The following is a 20,144-nucleotide window of genomic DNA, read 5'->3' on the forward strand; positions in this document are numbered from 1 at the left end:
TCTCGTTAAACTTTTGAGACACTATAAATTAAGCATTTTTTATGTATTCAGAAAACCTTAGTAAGTGATTAGCTTTTTAAATGTATTTAATATTTAAAAACTCCAAAAGGGAAAATAAAATGTTTTGAAAGGTATAGAAGCTTAATTTTATTTTCCTGAAAACCAAGCCTGAAAAATACTAAAATAATTTTTCTTTATTTTCATGGGAAAACCGCTGTTGGGATAGTAGAAGGGGACACTGTGGTGAAACAAGAGCACAGTCCACTAACAACCATGACCTCGGCTGCCTGGCTTATCATGCAGGTGTTTAGCTCAGAGTAATCATTTCTGGTGCTATGATGTTTGAAGAATCATGTTGCTGTTCACCTAATTCTAAAATGATGAATAGAGCAGAGATCACAACTGGACAGAATAGGTTACGGTTAAATTATTTTAAGCAAGTTTACAGATAAGAATATTTCAAATTTAAATTGCAAGTAAAAGCAAACAAATCACCAGTTATAATTTCTTTGATAAGGAACATGGTTTTGTTAAAAGTCACATGAGTTGCTTCCTTTTTAAATACTGAGGACATAATAATGTGTTTAAGACATATGTATGTACATATGCAGTTATCACGTTTTCTCAAATAGGCCGGTCTAAGATGCAGAACTCTCCATTTTGCTGTTTTTAAGTGGGAACGATTGATGGTCTTGATTGTTACCCATTCATATGAGCATTTTTCTGTGGAAGTTATTCATTTAACAGTTGCAGAAATTTGAAAAGTTGAATGAAGTCGTGGTTAAACAGGGTGCACAGTTGTCAGTACATTAGACTTTAATTTTTCTGTAATATTACATTTATATATATTATATATTTTACAGATGTAATTACATCTTTCAAATATTTTAAAAAATCAAATATATTGCATATGGTCTTGTGTTCCAGGCTGATTTCTCACTGGCTCAGGGTGATCTCCAACTCCTGATCTTTCCTCTGTATCCCAAAATCTGGGATTATAGGTATAGTTCACTACACCAGGATATATCTTATGAGAATCTTGAAAAGTACTGATTGTTTCTTGGCTGATACTGATCATATTTTTCCTGTATTTAATTATGTTTTTATTTTATAAAATTACACACCTGATCAAACTATACTTTTTCTTTATTAACTCCTAGAGGAATCATACGACTGTAATTTATATAAATCCTGTGTAATCTCATAAATTTATTTATTCAGTTTTTTCATTACTAAAATAACATTATTTAACTTTTAGAAAGCTAAACCTTGATTATTACAATGAGACAATGCTCATATTAATGGTCTCTAATTGTTCTCTCATCTGATTTTCTTATTACTTCCTGTCTAGCCTTCTAGTGCAAATTTTCTTTCTCTAGTAAAAAAGTGAGAAATAATTCCTTCACAAAATTATGCATAGTTTTGTGAGGCTTACAAATCCTTTGCCTATAAACTCTGCCTTATCTAGATGACATTTTATAATAATTTGGCTTTTACCTTTATATTTTAAATTTTATTTATTTACTTACCATTTGTTATTTTCATTTGTTTTTGAGACAATGTCTTGCTATGTACACCTGACTGACATGGAGCTCCCTATGTAGGTCATGCCTGCCTCTTGCTCCCCAGTGCTAGAACTAAGGGCTTGTGCTACCCCTCCTGGCAACCCTCATTGTTAAATATGTTCTGACTGAGAAAAGATTCATAGCTAAACCCCTCATAAGTAGTTTTATAGGATGTCTTTAGTTCAGATTTTGGTAAACCACTGGCCTAATGTCCAAAGTACTTATTGAGGCCCATGGTATGCGCAGGACAGTGCTATGAGGGAATATAAAGCCTAAATAAATTATATCCAGTGTGTGGATATCAAAGGACAACTTGTGGAAGTTGATTCTATTCTTCCACCATGTAAGCCCAGGGATTGAACTCTCTTTAGACCATAACCTGCTGAACCTTTTCACTGGGCCATTGCTAGTATTTTTGTACTCATTTTATTATGTACATACAGGCAGTTCTATTAAATTTTCTCAAGATATTAACTGTCTCAGTTAAGTGTGAAAATAGACTTCAGTCAGTCTGCTGTCACGAACCAGAGTTAAACCATCCTGCCTCAATCATGACTTTTGGGTCTAAATAAAAAATTATTTTAGTACAAAGAGGTATAATGAGGAACAGGAAATTATAACTGATTTCTCATTCTTAATTTTTTGGATAACATGGAAATGAAAAATAATCTATATGATGATAAAGAAAGTCTAACTTTAGTGCCAAGCCAGTATCTTAGCAAGGCCTGTGGAAGGTATCTTTTGGAGAAATTTAAACACCATTCTTACTCCTTTCTTACAAATTCTATTCAACCCCCATAACTGTATGAATCATCTAATTGTCTGAGCAGCCTGGTTCATTAACCAGAAAGAAAGATTGCTTGATTTTATATTCCCCAGCTGGTAGTTTGACATATTTATATAGTTATATAAGAAGTCTTCAAAGGGAGACAAGAGATAGAATCACTGGAGATTAGAGAGGGGTTTGGAAGGTATGGATGGCAGTAATGGTAGCAGTTGAAACTTAAAAAAACAAAACAAAAGAAAAACAGCCAGGCAGGGGTGGCACAGCCTTTATCCCAGCACGTGGGAGGCAGAGGCAGGTGAATCTCTAAATACCAGGGCAGCCTGGTCTACAAAATTAGTTCCAGGACACCCAGGGCTATACAGAGAAACCCTGTCCTGAAAAACCAACCAAACAAAACAACAACATCAACAACAACAAACCCAAGCCCCAAAAGCGAAAACCCCAATCGAACAGAAAGCCCAAACCACCAACAACAAAGAATCCAGAACAAAACAAATTCTTTCTAAAACGACAGATTTTATGTCAGCATACAAGACCAGCAACTCTCAGAAGTAGGCACGCTGACACCGTTCTTAGGGAAAATGCTAATAGATTTTTTTTTTTAAACATGGAAAAAAATTAAAGGTCTTGATTTTGATAGAAACAGATTTAACAGATTTGCACAATCACATTAGTTTCACTTGAGTAGATCTTTCTCCTGAAATTTGGTGATCCTGCCTAATGGGACAAGGAGACCAGATACAGGCTGCTCCTGAGAGTCTGATGGCAGCAGGGGACAGGACTTGAAGATCAAGAAATGTTTTGTGATTTTCTCTATGCATAAAGAAACAAATTGAAGATTATTAAATTATGAAAAAGAAGCCTCATATTTTAGAATTTAAAAGAAAAATACTGAGACTCTTGTTTTATTCTTCAGCTCCTCAGCTTCTGTATCCAAGCTTTACATTCTCTCCCTAACAAGTTTTATAGAGAATTAAAAGCAAGAATCAAGCTGATGCCTGACCAGTAGCAGGTGTTTGTTTTACTGTGGCTGTTGACTTTTGGGTAACCACAGAAAATATTTCAGAGGTATTGATTCATTTAATGCTTCTTATAATTCACAATTAAATTACTGTTACTTTCTCCAATTCTCAGTTGAATCTCAGATCCATTTAAGGAACTTTTTTGAAATATGACATGAAAGTTCAATCCTTTTTTTTTTTTTTTTTTTTTTTTTTTGTCTTTGTCTATGTCCCTTCCTCAAGCTAAGTAAGCATTTCCATTGCTGCCCGGGTACCAAAATGACTTAGCTACTTCCTAAACAAACCATTCCAATTCTTGACACACAACAGCTCTCATACCAGCCACTGTGATTATGACTATGCTTATAACCCATCCTGGAGAAGGCTAAGCCTGAAAAACTCACATAACACATTGGTGTCAGCCTCACGCAGCAAAGGGAGGATGAACAACACAGAAAACTTAGTTAGTGCCAAAGAGTGACTTGGCTTCAGTCTAAACAACAGGTACTGAATGTAACTGGTAAAGGAAAGAGGGCAGTGTGGATATTCAAGGAAATAATAATGGGATATGGCCCAGAGAAAGGAAAGTTAAGGCCTGAGCAAACATCCCTTCATCCCTTCAGGATATAGCTAGTCTGGATTTCTCATACCTACTTTTTTCTTGCCACCCATTGCCCTACAATAATCTAGCATTTCCATCTCTGTGCCCATTTAAATCCTGTACTTTCAACTGCAATTTTCTGTTGCCTTTTTTCCTTCCACTGTATGTTATTAATATTCTCAGACAAAGGAGTGTTCTTTTTCTACTAAAAAAAAAAATAGCTGATGCAAATTACAGGGCTTTCTTAAACTTCTGGTTAATTCCCTTGCATAGCTCAGAGGCTTGATCCATGATGCATATGTCTAAGAGAGCAGAGGGAATTAAAAGAAAAGATCAAGCCTTCTATATTAGTTTTGGAAGACATTCAAAATTTTCTTTAGAAAATAAATAATTGTTCTGAAAATGGTTGACACAGTGGTTTTCAGGCTCTAGACTAATAAAGCTAATCTCATGGATTGTACTGTAAATTCTTTCTCCTTTGTCTTTCTTTTTCTTGAACCAAACAGCCATGAAGCAACATATAATTTAGTTGACATGATATACATTTTCAGTCTCTCCCTACTTAGCATGTGTGCCTTCAGGCTATCACAACCAAAAAGGTGGGTTCTAACTTTGTTAAACCCAGACTTCACTGAAGGCACGGATGCATTCTTGAGGTCTAGTTTCTTTTTAATCTGCTTCTCAACACATTTTACATTGTCCATTAGGCTGTAACTTGCCCTGAGTAGAATGCCCCTAAGGAGAAAGACACACCCACATTCCTTTCTTTGCTCTGTCTGGTTCTGTCCTGTGCGAACCAGAATCCCGCTTTAGCTTTGCATTCCTAAGCTAAGCAGTTACAGATAAAATTCTTGAGAAGGCTATGAACAAGCTATCATTTACAGAACAAGTCTCTACTTACAAATGATCAGATTCTTCATGTTGTTGGAGGTCAGGAATAGCTGCAACAGAAAACTGTGAGACCTGAGATATCTTTGTGTTTGTTTTAAATTCTGGCTTCATATAGCTCACCAGCCTTTAATACATGCTCAGGAGAACAGATTTTCGCTCTAAGAGAACACAATCTTTCTATGTAATAACCAATGAAAAGAAAGAAAAAAAGATAATTTGTTGATTTTTTTTAAGCTGAAGGAGCAGTGTTATCTTTTAATCAGCATTCGTTTCCCTTTCTTCTTTCCCTTCTTTTTGCAGATAACAAAAAATTTCTCCATTGCTTTCTTTGTTTATTTCACTCATTCAAATAATGTATTTTAGGAGAAGGATGAGTATGACTGAAATTTTTATTAAAACCAGGGTTAGCATATCTATGAGACAGTAATTTATAAAGAAGGACTTATCCCAGCTTTGTCTAGAAAATCATTAACTCACCACACTAATTGAGCTGTTAAAAATTTTGAAAGGTACTTGCTGATTACTTGAGTGTATTTCAGGATTCTTGAGAAATAATTACTCATAAAACAACAGAACGGTAGCAAAAGGTTTCTTGTATGATGGCTTTTTATTTACTAAAAACCCGGGTTATAAAGGCCTTTATCTCAACACTCAGGAGGCTAAAGCAGAAGGATCACTGTAACTTGGGGAGTGACTTCAAGGCCAGCTTCAGCAACTTAGTGGGACCCTGTCTCAAGTAAGTAAAAAGAAGACTGGAATTAGAGCTCAATTATAATAGAACACTTGCCTAATATGTATGAGAAAATAAAAGAAAATGCACTAATCTTTCTGTTCAAACTTTTTCTAGTTGTAGAAATTTCATTCTATCAACAAATAGTAGTGATTTAATATATCAATTTGTTATCAGACTTCCTTTGAAGCCTAGACAAAACTTTAATGTATTGTAAAGTCTCAGTTTTCTTACCCCTAAAGAATTTATAGGAATTTAAGTGATAATATAACGTGCATTTGTTTGAAGTGTGACTGCTAATAGTCATTGATTACTTTATGAGAGCCATTTTTCTGGATTAGAAGTTACCACTAAGTAACTGCTTAGTGCACACACATGTATACATTTGTATTCATCCTGTGTTTCATTATTTTTTTGCTTTTTGCTTCTCAGTTGGTTATGTATTACTAGAAACCTAGCCATACTGATTTATGATCTTCCTACTGGCATAGGCCCTGCTCACTAATAGTTCAAGAAGTATGGCGTTCACATATTTGGTACTCACAGTAGTTCATTTATCTTTTGGTTTAGATTTTAATAGCTTTCACAGGCTGTTACTTTTTTTACTCCTAATTTTTTCTTTTTAATATTCTGGCTTTGGGTTGAGGATATATATAGTTCAGACAAGTCCATGAGTTAAATTACCAGCACTGCCCTCAAAATCTAAAATCCTGAGCCAGTATACATGGCTGTTCGTAGCCTAAGAAAGCCTAGGTAACAAAACTTTTAATGAAATTTTATTTGCATGTTCCATATGTGTTTGTTAACAACACAAGTCTTAGCTGCTCTTCTGTTTTATAGTATAAAACTGAAGTCATCATCCATTATGGCATTTTTCCTCTTCTAAAGTCACAATATGTGATAGAGACTTTTGAACATCGAATTTGAGAGGAAAAGATGATCTTTTATGAACGTAACATCAGCTATTGGAGTATTAATTAGAACTGTATAGCTGTATTACCAGATTTTGTTCGTGGTGGAACTAGAGGCATGTGTATGCTAGGTGAGTACTCTACCAGTGTACATCTCTAGCAGCAAATGAATTTTAAAATAAGAATAATATAAATTATAAGAAAATATATAAAATAAACCATATAAAACTTTAAGCTCTATCTTGATGTGTAGTTGTCACCACAGACAAGTACAATATGAGTACTAGGAATATGGTTGAAGAAATGCATAGATAATGCCTTGCTCTTTGGACTTATTGCAAAAATACCAAAAATGCACATCTTCAAGGTCTTCCCTTTACTTTCTAGTATTGTATTCCAGGCTACACTTTCATTGTTTAGACAAAGATAAGGCCATTATTTTTCTCTTGAGCATGTTAACAAAAGTTCATGCATATCTTCATGGTATGTATTCTTGTGCATGTATAAATTTGTACTATTTTAGGAGTTGAAAAGGGACCTTCTCTTCAACATGGGTTGAACCAAGCTTTTTGGTCACTGTTTGTGATCATCCCCTGTTGTTTATGTGTTTTTATCTTTCATTGGTCATAAACACAAATAATGAATGAGGTTGCTTATCCCTGCTTAACAATTAAGTATAAAAGGGATATGCTCTGGTGAATATATTTCCAAAGTTTGACTAATCAGAGATGCTGAATGATAGTGGAACAACATAAATAGATTTCTTCTGCTTCAGCAGGGCTGTTCTGAAGGGACTTATTTTAGAAGCCCCATGGTTTGACTACAAACTCTTAAAAGTGGGAATTTGTTTTTCTACTTTTCTAAGACTTTTGCAGACATATGGTTGTTCTGTTAGACTGACAGATAAGATTTAAAACAGAATTTAAATTTTAAACTTATTTATTTGTAGTTCTGGGAATTGAACAGAATCTCTGGGTATGCCAAGCAAGCACTCTACTGGTGAGCTATAATCCAGAAAGCATGGGTTCAAGTCCTTGTTCCACTATGTGCTGGCTATGCAACCTTGAATAACTACTTAGTCAGAGGTTGAAAGTATTTTTTGAAGAGGGAAAAGCAGGACTAAGCAGGCTTATTTTTATGAGATTGCTGAAAGATTAAAAAGACTTCAGTATAGGGTCGATCGAGTAGTAAATCCTTAAAATTAAATAATGACTATGTTATTGATAGTCAATCCTTCCCACCCAGTTTCCTGGGGAAGCTGCTGTAAATATCTCTGAGATTTGGATGGTCCTATAGTGTTGTAACTGGTGAAAAGAAATAAATTTTCTGTCTCCTATTTAATTTTTTTATTAAGAATATAATAACATTAAAGAAATTAAAAGTAATAAAAATAGAAAAATAAATCTGAAACTCATCATTTTAATGCAACAGTTTTGTTTAAACTTTTTCACCTCTGTTGTCTAAAATTCAGTCTAAGTAGAGACACTTAACAGAGGCTTTCTGTTTTCTTTCTGCCAGCTGCACATTTACTTTAGAAATTTAGCAATTCCTCCTCTTTCCTTCAAGCTCTGTTCTACTACTTAACTCAAGATTGCTATTGAGCCATTGAACCATGGGAAATTCATTTTCAAAATCAGCTTAATTGCTGTGAGACTTTAATTTGTTCTGGATGATGGTGCTAATGTCTGGGAACTGGGACTGAAGCCCTCCGAAGTTGTTAATTTAATCAACCGCTGTGCCCTTGCCTAATGAAGGGGGCACCAGATCCTCCTCACAAAGAGCTTGGGTCCCTCCTGGCCACCTCCTTCATGATGAATAACAGAAGCCCCACAGTCAGGTTGAGCACTTGGGGCAAATTATCAGGATGTCAGTCCCCATTATCTGAAATAGTAGGCTATGTTTTCTAATAACTATCAAGTAGATTTTTATATAGGAACTTAAGAGTTTCTAAGGTAGGGTTTCTTGTGTGCTTGTACCACATCTGCTAATTCGAAAAATTCTTTAATCATTGAGGTTCTGTTGCAGCTGTTCTATAATCTGTAAGATCATAAACATCTTCTCAGACTGCAGAGATGCCTGTTAACCACTCAACTTTTCCATGGCTAGACTGGTGAACACTTGCTCTGGCCTCATGATAAATTAGCTTGTTTATTCCTCTTCTGCTTATTTCTATCCTGCTGTTGGTTAGTGTAATGAAGCAGAAGCCTATTGTGTATGTTCATTGGGTAGCAATCCTCTGGCACCAAAGAGGGTAATTGAGTAGAAAGGCGGATGCTGTTGGTGCATGGGAGAAGCTAACACCACATGAGGTCACCAGGCTTCCAGCTTTAACCAATGTGGACACAATGCAATTGAGATTCTGAAAAGGGTTTGTTTATAGTGTGAGAGTAAGGGTCAGTAGTTAATTTGAAATGCTGTAGGTGTGTTTTCCTTGAACCAAGAAGGTACAGAGCATGTGTCATGGAAGATTGTAAATATCCTCTCGGGGAGAGAGGGGAGTAGATTTGGGGGAGGGATTTAAGACAAAATGTACTTAAAAGTTCTAGTATACTAATTATCTGCCTCTCTATGTTTTCTTAAATTTTGCATTCACAAAAATTAGTTCACTGTAGAAAAATTACTATATAAATCTGTGGTTTCAATGCACAGTCCTACCAAAAAAAACAGCTTTTTAAAAAAAAAAGTAGTAGTTCTTCAAATGTGAAGGTATTGGAGTCCTGTAAAATATAGTTAATATTATTCTAAAGAATTCACAAATTCAACAATTTATGTCTTCTGTAATTAATAGTTGTCCTAACTTTAATGAGATAATGTGGAAACCATTAGCCCTGTACTTGTTTGTGGCATAGCCTTTTGCCCTTTTTAGGTGCCTTTCCCAGGCATATCATTATTTTAAATTTTTCTTTGGTATTCACTTTGTTATTTACCTGTTTAAAAGTATAGAACCATGTTTTTTATAATAATGCCAGATAATTTAAAGAGTCTGCCCCTACACTAGAAGGAAAGGTTAAAAGTAAATATCTGTTTTTCAGAAACAAAAGCAGGAAAAAACATGGAGGTTGTGCAGGACCAAAAGGTTTGCCATGACCTTTATCATGCTTCATGGAGTATATGTTAAATCTAGGTAATGCATTTGATATTCCTGATACCTCACAATTGTAAAGAGCTTTTATCCTTCTTCAAAGTGCTTTTGTAGAAATCCACCTTATTTGATCTTGCCAACAGCCCAGGATAGGCCAGTCCACCAGGGAGCTTCACATTTAAAGTCATGGGATCTGAGAAAAGAACTATGTTTATGGAATGTTTTGTTTGGTAAGGTGTTAAATTTGTGGTGATTAAAACTTGGAAATTTGGAATTTTATTGACTACATGGTAAAAGATAAAAGAGTAGAAAGGCACAGTTGTTTTTTTTTTTTAAATGTAGATTGCTGTTGAAATACTTATACATCTATTATTTTTTGAGCTCTCCTTTAGAAGTGAATGTTGTCTGTAGTCAATTTTCTTCATCTTTCTTCATATAACTTATAGTTGCTCCAGTGAATAATTGTTGGACGTCTCTTTAAGTATTGTTTTGGTAAATTATTGTCTGTTCAAACTGTCAGATGTTTTTCTCTTTCTCTCAAGTTCTTTTGATACTCTGGTAAATTTTAGAGGAGTCAGAAAACAATCTCAAGATATGGGGGAAAGGGCTGGGGAGATGGCTCAGTGATTAAGAGCACTGACTACTCCTCCAGAGGTGCTGAGTTCAATTCCCAGCAACTACATAGTGGTTCACAACCATCTGTAATGGGATCTGATGTCCTCTTCTGGTGTGCCTGAAGACAGCTACAGTGTGTGTGTGTGTGTGTGTGTGTGTGTATAAAGTAAACAAATCCTTTAAAAGATACGGGAAAAGCCAGTTGACTAGGTTTTGTTGAAGTTTCGTCACGTGATATGAACTCTTTTGTGATGTGTTTTTCTTATGTGTGTAATGCCAATAGATAGCCACTTGGGTGAAAGTGTGATGTATCACAAAGCATCACAATTAAATTATTCAGTGTCCTTTGACTTAAGTTCACAATATTTTGAGAAGAGAAGCTATTATAGAGTATTTTGAAAATCTTTATAGTTGAATTATTATTTGCATCTTATTGTTTAATTAGCAGTTTCAATTCTGTGGATTTACTTTTAAAGATTTATTTATTTATTTTGTATAAGAAATGACCACCACATAACCCATTAGCTAAGTCTAGGCATGCACAACTCCATGTTTGTTGTCTAATATTGGGCATTGCTTAAATTTTTAAAGTCTTTGTTAATGTGCCGAGCATATCTTACTCTTTTCCTTTACGATCCTTTGGTTGACTGTTTTTGTAAGCTTCCTATTTAGTGACTTGGTTTGCTTCTTTCCTTCAGTGTTGTGTTTTCAGTTGATCATTTCGGGAATGAAAGTGTTGAAGATTCGGAAAAGGAAGAATTCACTGGAAGTTTTGTTTAGTTTCATGGTTTTTGTTCTTGTTTTGTTTTTTAGAGGTAGCTTAGTTATCTTCAACTTTCATTCATTCTTTCTTTTTTTAAAGATTTATTTATTTATTATTTCTTTTACATGAGTACACTGTAGCTGATCCCATTACAGATGGTTGTAAGTCACCATATGGTTACTGGGAATTGAACTCATGATCTTTGGAAGAGCAGTCAGTGCTCTTAACTTCTGAGCCATCTCTCTAGTCCCCTAACTTCAACTTTGTACTTGACAAGACATAGAGTCAATAGAGAGAAGCCAATTCCAAGACAGTCAGAGTTATGTAGAGAAACCCTGTCTCAAAAGAAAGAAAGAGAAGGAAGGAAGGAAGGAAGGAAGGAAGGAAGGAAGGAAGGAGAGAAGGAAGGAAGGAAGGAGAGAAGGAAGGAAGGAAGGAAAAACACTATTTAAAACTGAATGCATGTGTTTAGTTATCACTGTTGAACACTGAGATAGTGATAATTCTTAGGATTTGACTGAATTTCCGATTTTGAGACAAAGTTCATTGTACCATATGCTCTGAGTTGCATGCATATGAAAGATAAGTGACCACAGGGTGTCCAAGCTTCTGAAATGAATTTATTGAAGAGAATTTTTAAGGATTGTACAAGCAGAATAGTATCTCAAGGGATAGTTGGAAATTTCCTTAGTGTATATGATGACTCATTGGAAGTTTCTAGAGAATATGAGGCAGAATAAGCAGCAACTCAGCACATGTTACTACAGTTTTCTAACTGTATTAGCTCTGGGTTACAGAAGAGTATACATACCTAGATCTTGACTTTGAGCAACTTCAATTTGATTAGAAAGACAAGACCAATAAAACAAGTTTCTGATAAGGCCAAAGTTAGCTGCAATAGACCAAGAGCTCTAAGCATATTTTATATAAAATTAAATATATTTTTGAATAATTGAAGTCTGGTATAGATTGTCAAAAATTGGTTGATTAATTGGAATACAATTTGATATACATAAATGAAGACAAGATTTATATCATTCAGCATTCTAAATTAATAATTAACTTAATCGAAAAATCCTGTGTCTAGTATAAAGAAGTCTGCCTTGAGTGTCATTTGTCTCTCTGGACATCCAGTCCTTCATACTTCTTCTGTCTCTACTTGGAAACATTTCCTTTGACAATTAAAATAGGGACATGCTTTTCCTCAAAGCTAAATATGTTCATCAGTCTTTCCACCCACCCATAATTTTCTTTCTTTCTTTCTTTAAATTAAATCAAATTAAATTTTTAGATTAAAGTAGGGCATATCTTGAGTCTTTTGTTTATCTGTGAATCAGATATTTATTTTAAGATTTACTTTTATTTTATGTGTATAGGTATTTGGGTTGCATGTTTGTCTGTGCATTGTGTGCATGTCTGGTATCCATGGAGGACAGAGAAGGGTCAGGGATTGCCTGGAACTGGAGTTATAAGTTGTAAGCTGCCATGTGGGCACTGGAAATAGAACCCAGGTCTTTTGGAAGAGCAACCAGTGTTCTTAAACACTTATCAGAGGTTTGTTGTAGATGACAATTAAGGCATATTTTCCACTACACAAAATTCTGGAAAATATAGGTCACAGGACAGGATCATCTCATAAGGAGATAAGGAGAGAATGAACTTGGTAGAAAACTACTGAGCTGATCTTACATAATGAATCAAGTGATTGTCAACTTCAAGATCTAGACTTGCGAAAGAAGACAATGTATGTGAAGTATCTGATTTTAACATTGAATCAAAGTACAGGTAAGGTAAATATTTCAGGTTAGTAGAAAGGCTGAGGGTTAGAAGGGCACAGCAACGTATAATATAAACAGGTTATTATCTGAGCACCATTATACTCTAGGCAGTCTGCTAAGTGTTTTATATTCATTAGTTCAATCCCTTTGAACTGTTGATTGGGAACTAGATTCTTTGGCTGACTTGGTTTTACATTTTAAGTTCTAGAAAAACTGGTGTCTTTAAGTCATTGATTTGGACTCTTTTACTTGTTCGTTGTATTTCTTTAAAAAAATTTTTCTTCTAACCAGGAGTGGCAGGTGGCACACGCTTTTATTCCCAGCACGGGGGGGTACCAGGTAGAGAGCAGGGGCAAGATCATCTCTGGGTTTGAGGCCAGCCTGTTCTACAGAGCTAGTTCCAGTACAGTCAGGGCTACACAGAAAAACTCTGTTTCACAAAAAGGCCAAAGCAACAACAATAAAAAATACAATAAAAGAAACAGAGTTTGGAGGGCAAAAGCTGGAGGAAGCTGCAAATTGACCAGAAAGTTGACAAGTCCCTGTAAGGACTGGCATTGTGTTAACCATTGTGGGCAAATCCATTCAGCTTAGGGCCTCTGGTCTGTATTTCCCTTGGTGAATTCTTCTACTGAATGTCTCATCATCCTTTGTTAAGATGAGGTTCTGCTAGTTCTGTCTGCTTTGACCACATAAATGTTTTACGAACTCTCACAGACTGGCAAGATTGTTTGTGTGGGTTGTGAACAGATTGTGTGGGTGATAACACAAGTAGGAAAGGACTCAGTAATCAAAAAGAAGTTGGGGGTGTGTGTGTGTGCTCTTTCTCTGTCTCTCAGAATGGAGCTTGGACACAAAGAGAACTTCGTTAATCATGATTCCTTTGTAATCAATCAGAATGGAGAAGCACTTCTTAAAAACCACCACTGTTTGGTTCACTGTCTCGGCTGAGTGAAGCCAACTACGAAATATATAATCGAATGGTTCAAATTTTCCCAGACAAAGCCTGGCAGAATCAAGTCATGCTAGCTAAGGTACTGGCTTTGCCAAAGGTTTTATTTAGATGGTAAACATTTAATGGTGGTGAAAAAATAGGAAAGAGATTTGTAAGACTTTGGAGTTTGATGAATTTATCAGACTTGAGTCACTTTGAACCAAGCCTTTAAAATAAGTACAGAATAGAGAGTCAAATTATCTCATTTACTAGATAAATTTGGAAAACTTGCTTTATCTTTTGGAGATTCCTTTGTTAGAAATCAAAGGATAATAATCTTTAGTGCTCATTTAATCAGCGTTGTGAAAGACAGAAACTACTCTTGAGAACCCTACACATAAAGAAATAAAGGAGGGACTGGAGAGATGGCCCAGTGGTTAAGAGCACTGACTGCTCTTCCAGAGGTTCTGAGTTCAATTCCCAGCAACCACAGGGTGGCTCAAAACCATCTGTACTGGGATCCAGTGTCCCCTTCTGGTGTGTCTGAAGACAGCGACAGTGTACTCACACTTGTGAAATAAATAAATCTTAAAAAAAAGAAAGAAAAGAAAAGAAAAAAGGGAGATTCTCTTTGAATTCTTCCTATCTCCTAGGGAAAGGTGAATCTGTATAGTTTTATTGTTGTTTTTTTAGGAAAACTTGTTATTCTTTCAACCTGTATCTTTTTTTTGTTGTTTGTCTGTTTTTGTTTTTGTTTTTTCGGAGCTGAGGACCGAACCCATGGCCTTGCGCTTGAACCTGTATCTTTTTACAAGGGAGGCTATATGCCTTGCTACAGATTAATTTCCTGGTACTTGTGAGGACAAGCTTGGAAATTTACAGTGTGGGTGGTTTATAAGAAAGCACTTTGAATTTATCCCTGCTGTATCCATTCAATCCATCAGTCTAGTGGTGAGATGTTTTATAATGAATTGTTGATACTGAAGAAGTGAGTGATGAAAACAAAGGCAGCAGTAGTGTTAAACAAAGGGCCTGCTTATTTATTGTTATCTAGCTATTCCCTACTTATCTTTCAAAAGTGAAACATAGTCTCAAACCCAATAATAAAGTGGCCATAAATCCTAGACATCTAAGTGTCATTTATTTGAAAGTGTTTCCCTTCTAGGCTAAAGTTTTCCTTTTTTCTCAGGAGCAACTGCTGGTATTTTCTTCTCAGTAAAAATTTCTAGCCTTCACTTTCCCTTAGCATTTTCAACAGGAAATCCACATTTTGCTAATTATTTGGAGCAAGAGATTTTTATTTCAGTGACATGTTGCTCTTTAAGTTTCAGAACATTTAATTATTTAATCCAGTTTACACACTTCTATAGATGGACATTCTTTCTTAACCCTCTGTGGAAAGTGCTTCAGTGATCACATTTAATATCTACATGTAAATCCTGGATTTTTCCATTTGGAAGAATCTAGAACATGTATTTACTGTGTTTTTTTATGATAGTGTGTCACATAATTGAAAATCTGCTATTTTCCTTTTCTTCTCTGCATGAGATACACCTTTTCTACTTTAGTTAGACACCTAACCATGCTAACTATTCCTTTTCTGGTGATTGCATTTAAGGTCAAGGTTAAATGTGCTTTCACTACCATGGTTACTAGTTACTGCTTGTTGTTTCTACTTAGAGAAAACCAACAATCTTCCTCTTTTCAATAGGAACTCCATAATTAAAAAGCCAATGTACGGTGGGAGAGACTTGGGAGGAAAAGAGGAGGGGCAGGATCAGGTATGGAAGGAAGCACGATGGTGATATACAAAGAGTCAGGAATTTGAACAGAGGTGTGTAGCAATGGGGTATGGGGAACTGGGCATCGTCACCAGCAAGTCCCAGATGCCAGGAAATCAAGAGGCTCCCAGGACCCAGTGGGGACGACATTAGCTGAAATGCCCAATGAAGTGGAGGGAGAACCTGTAGAAACCATATCCAGAAATTAGGCAAGTCCTTTGGTTGGGGGATGGGACCACCCACTCATCTCAGATTTTTAATGCAGAATTGCTCCTGTCTAAAGGAAATATGGAGACAAAGTGTGGAACAGAGACTGAAGGAAAGTCCATCCAGAGATTGACCCACTTGAGGATCTATCCCATATGCAGACAAGAAAGCCAGACACTATTGCTGATGCCAAGAAGTGCTTGCTGAGAGAAGCCTGATTTAGCTGTCTACTGAGAGGCTCTGCCGAGCCTGACAAATACAGATGTGGATGCTCACAGCCAACCATTGGACTGAGCATGGGAACCCCAAAGAAAGAGTTAGGGAAAGGACTGAAGGAGCTGAAAGTGTTTACAACCCCATAGGAATAACAACAATATCAACCAACCAGACCCAACCAGAGCTCCCAGGGACTAAACCGTCAACCAAAGAGTAAACATGGAAGGACCCATGGCTCCAGCTACATATGTAGCAGAGAATGGCCTTATCTGACATCAGTGGAAGGAGAGGCCCTTGGTCTTGTGAAGGCTTGATGCCCCAGGGTAGGGGAATGCCAGGGCTGTGAGGTGGGAGTGAGTGGGTGGGTGGGGGAGCACCCTGAGTAGGGAGATTGGATAGGGGGTTTCCGGAGGGGAAACCAGGAAGGGTATAACATTTGAAATGTAAATAAATAAAATATCCAATTTAAATAAAATTTCAGTTATCAACACCAACTTAACTGAATAAAAATGTAATCCAATAGAGTAAACCTGTATTTCTTCTAGGAGAACATTCATTGGCTCCAGTCAGCTTCCTATTACTATCCCAAAGGATACCTTGGTTAACAGGTTACTATGTACCCAACAACTATAATTTTCCTACACAAAGTTGAGTCAATGTCAAATCATTGGCCCTATTCCTTCTAAAACTTGCAATTTAAAGATGGACAGGGAGAGATACAAGAGTTAACTGCCATTTAGAAAAGTTAAAATAAAAACAAAATATTTGTCACTATTGAATTGACAAATAGTTTCCATTTTGAACTCTATTTCTTTTGTTTTAGAACAAGTGACAAAGCATCCCTTTGCAACTACCCAGAAGTATATAACTAAAGATGGGGACAATATTATGGGAAGTTGAGCATTTGATAGACAGCCACATCCTGATAGAAAGTTGTTTGAATAAAGACTTTTAGCTGTAAAAGAAATCTGGAATGGCTTACAGGGCATACCCGTCCCCCAACCTGGAACATACTCTTAAAATACAGGAAGTGTGAGTTCAGAAAGCAAGGACACCACCAGGTTAGAAGGGTATAAGCAGGCACCTTGCCTACAGATGCCCATGCTAGAATTTGGAAAACTAGAAAGAATACTTTTAATTAGTTGGTTGATTGATTCAGACAGTTCTTGCTATGTAGTTCTGGCTGGCCTGGAACTTAGAAATCCATCTTCCTCAGCCTCTCAGTGCTACTATGGAAGCCATGTGCCACCATACACTTGTCATTAGAAGGAACATTTTACAGGATCACTCCTACCTTTGTCTGTTTTAGCCCTTTGTTTCTCTAGCCAAGGACACATTCCCACAATTATCTTGGTTTCTACTTTGTTGTTCCTGCTAAAGGCATAAGAGACGTACAAAGAATGAATAATTTTTATTTAGAGACTTTCTTCTCCTTAAGGAACACTCTCCTTTCATGATCTCTCTCCCTCTCTCCTTCCCTTCCCTCCTGTCCCTACCTCCTTCTCTCCCTCTCCCTCATCTCCCTATCTCCGCCTGTACCCAGTCACAAGGCAGACAGGAGATCTTCTGGGAGAATTAGTGGCCTCCAGAGGTTTGTCTGAATGGGAATAGAGGAGCTCCACTTCTCCCAGAGAAAATTTTGAAGTCTTAGTTACCAGGTCAAAATAGCCTTTCCCTAACTTAGACCAGGAATACCTGCCTTCAATCAAAATGATATTTGAAGATTAATCTGCTTGGGCTGAGTGGAAGAAATAAGGAGAACAAATTAGTTTGCATGGATAATTATATATAATACAATAATAATCAAAACTTTGAAATTTGAAAAATATAATGATTCTGAGTGAAAGTCAACAACTTCAGAAATATTTATTTTTCCAAGAGCACTTAGCAATAAAAACAAGAAAATAACAATGCACAGATACTTTCTTTTATGACTCTAAAAAAGGAGGTTGAGTTAACCTTTGAATAATTGCAGTTAAAAACTTAAACTCAACCATTGCTATACTTTTAAAAATATAAATAACTTATTTACCTAGGACACTCCATCTTGTTCTACAAAATCATTTTAAGCTACTAGAAATATCAGCTCATAGTAAAGGAATGATAAACAGACTGATTTAAAATAGATAACAGAAACAATAGATAAATAATGCCAGGCTTTCATGTGAACTATGTTAGTAAGAACCTCAGTATCTACTTCACCTTGGAACGTAGTGAAAAACCTTCATTGCCTGGAAGATAGGCCAAGTATAATGATACAGGACCATAATTCCAGCACTCAGGAGGCTGGTGCCAACCTGTTCAATGTAGAAAGACAGGTCCTCCTACCCACAAATATTTACAACTAAAGTGTGTACCTAGTGGAAACTCATACAATACTTGGTGTGTGCTTAGGTTTTCAGTGCCAGACAGCCTAAGCAGGATGGAAGAAAGCATAAGAAAGGGAAATTTAGTATCTGAACTGACAAAGACTAGATGTGTATGTTATTGACACATCTGTAACTTTTGTTCAAACGTCCCCAAAGCTCTTGGTTGGCATAATAGGATCCTATCTAAGATAAGAAGTTGGCTTTAAACTGTCTTAACCTAGGCTGGCCTTGAACTCATGAAAATCCTTCTGCCTCAACCATAGAAGTTGGATTTTTAATATAGTTCTCTGAGACATTCTTCTTGACCTTTGCTAAATTCAAAACCCTTAATTTCCACTAAAAAGAAATACATCAATAGACTGTACAGCTTAAGTAGATGGATATCATTATTTGGTTGAATCATAATGTTCCAGACTGTTAATAACTCTGAACCAAACCTGTGCATCAGCCAACCAAGATAAATCCCTGAAAACACTGCTGTTGCTCTTAGCCAACATTTAAGTCTGAAAACTGTCTCTGAACGACAGCTCAAGGAGTTCAGCTACAGAAAATGCAAATACTTGTGTTAAACTGATTTAGCATTTAGGAATTAACTCAGTTTCTGTAGCTATAATGTTCAGACATGTGTTAACACTGCGTTTACTTTAAGGATGAAATTATCATGCATTTCAACCGTGCTAATTAAATCTTACCAGATTACTGAACAAATTATTACTTCACAATTAAGGAACAGTTACTTCAAAGTAAAAGTGCATCTGTAGAGACAAGAACTAAGACAGGACTTTAGAATTACCTTAGCTGTGCCCTTTCGAGCAGAATGGGGTATATACTTAGTGAGATGCAATTCATTTTTTATACTAATTCTTGAAACCTACTTTCAATGAATAATCACATTAATGTCTGTTCTAGGAAACCTATTTATTGAATAAAGCAAGAAGTCATCTACACTAAATGACTACTACCAAGACATATAAACAAATACGCTGCTTATTCCAACTTGTTCTCACATTCACCCAAACAGTAGCCATCAACACACACCATGTATACAACATACAGATGCAAATATACACAAACAGGAAAGCATATACATTCACATAACAGCACAGACACACATGCATTCACAAAGCAACACATAGATGTCCACACATTTCAAATAGCAACAAACAGGTACAGACAGACAGACAGACAGACAGACAGACAGACAGACAGACACACCATTCAAACAACAATTAATTCATAGAAACACATAACATACAGCTGGGTATAGTGTCACACTTTTTTAATCCCAATACTGAGAGGCAGACAAATACGTGGGTTTTTACATATATTCCACATGGTCACACACAGACTCACACATATGCCTATATATTAGTTCCCAAGTGTACACGCTCACCCACATGCAATACAGATGCACATACAAAGCAACACAGACACATAACTCAACACAAAGATGGGCATACATACATGTTAACTACAAAGCTACATGCATCCTATATAGCAATACAGACACAGTTCACACACATAGTAATAGACAGCAAACACAATAGCAAATATACTCCACATAAGAACACACAGATGTATCCACATGGCAATTTACAGATGAATATGGCAAAACAGATGCACACACCCCACATACACATGCATGGCAACATGCAGGAATACACGCGCACGCATCAGGTCCACACACAGGTGTATGCTGTAAAGGTGAACTAACTGAGCTGTTCCATTTGACAGGATTTAGAACCAATTTGAAAATAAGTCTCTGGGCACATCTGTGAGAGATTATCTCAGGTTAATTAAAGTAGGAATACCTAGTGTAGGTGTGGCTGACATCATTCTGTGGGCTATTCCTCCTCAGTTTCAGGAAAAGGAAAGAATAATCGTAACAGCAGAGTTCATCATCTCTCTCTGCT

The 20,144-nt window shown here is 36.2% G+C and overlaps 1 protein-coding gene across 4 annotated transcripts in view; it reads left to right on the forward strand.

The window, feature by feature from the left end:
* Positions 1-20,144, forward strand: part of Wls (Wnt ligand secretion mediator) — a 123,174-nt gene that overhangs the window by 3,428 nt on the left and 99,602 nt on the right.

The sequence above is a fragment of the Rattus norvegicus genome, chromosome 2 (genome assembly GCF_021556685.1).
Source record: "Rattus norvegicus strain SHRSP/BbbUtx chromosome 2, alternate assembly SHRSP_T2T, whole genome shotgun sequence".
In the NCBI taxonomy this organism is placed as follows: Eukaryota; Metazoa; Chordata; class Mammalia; order Rodentia; family Muridae; genus Rattus; species Rattus norvegicus.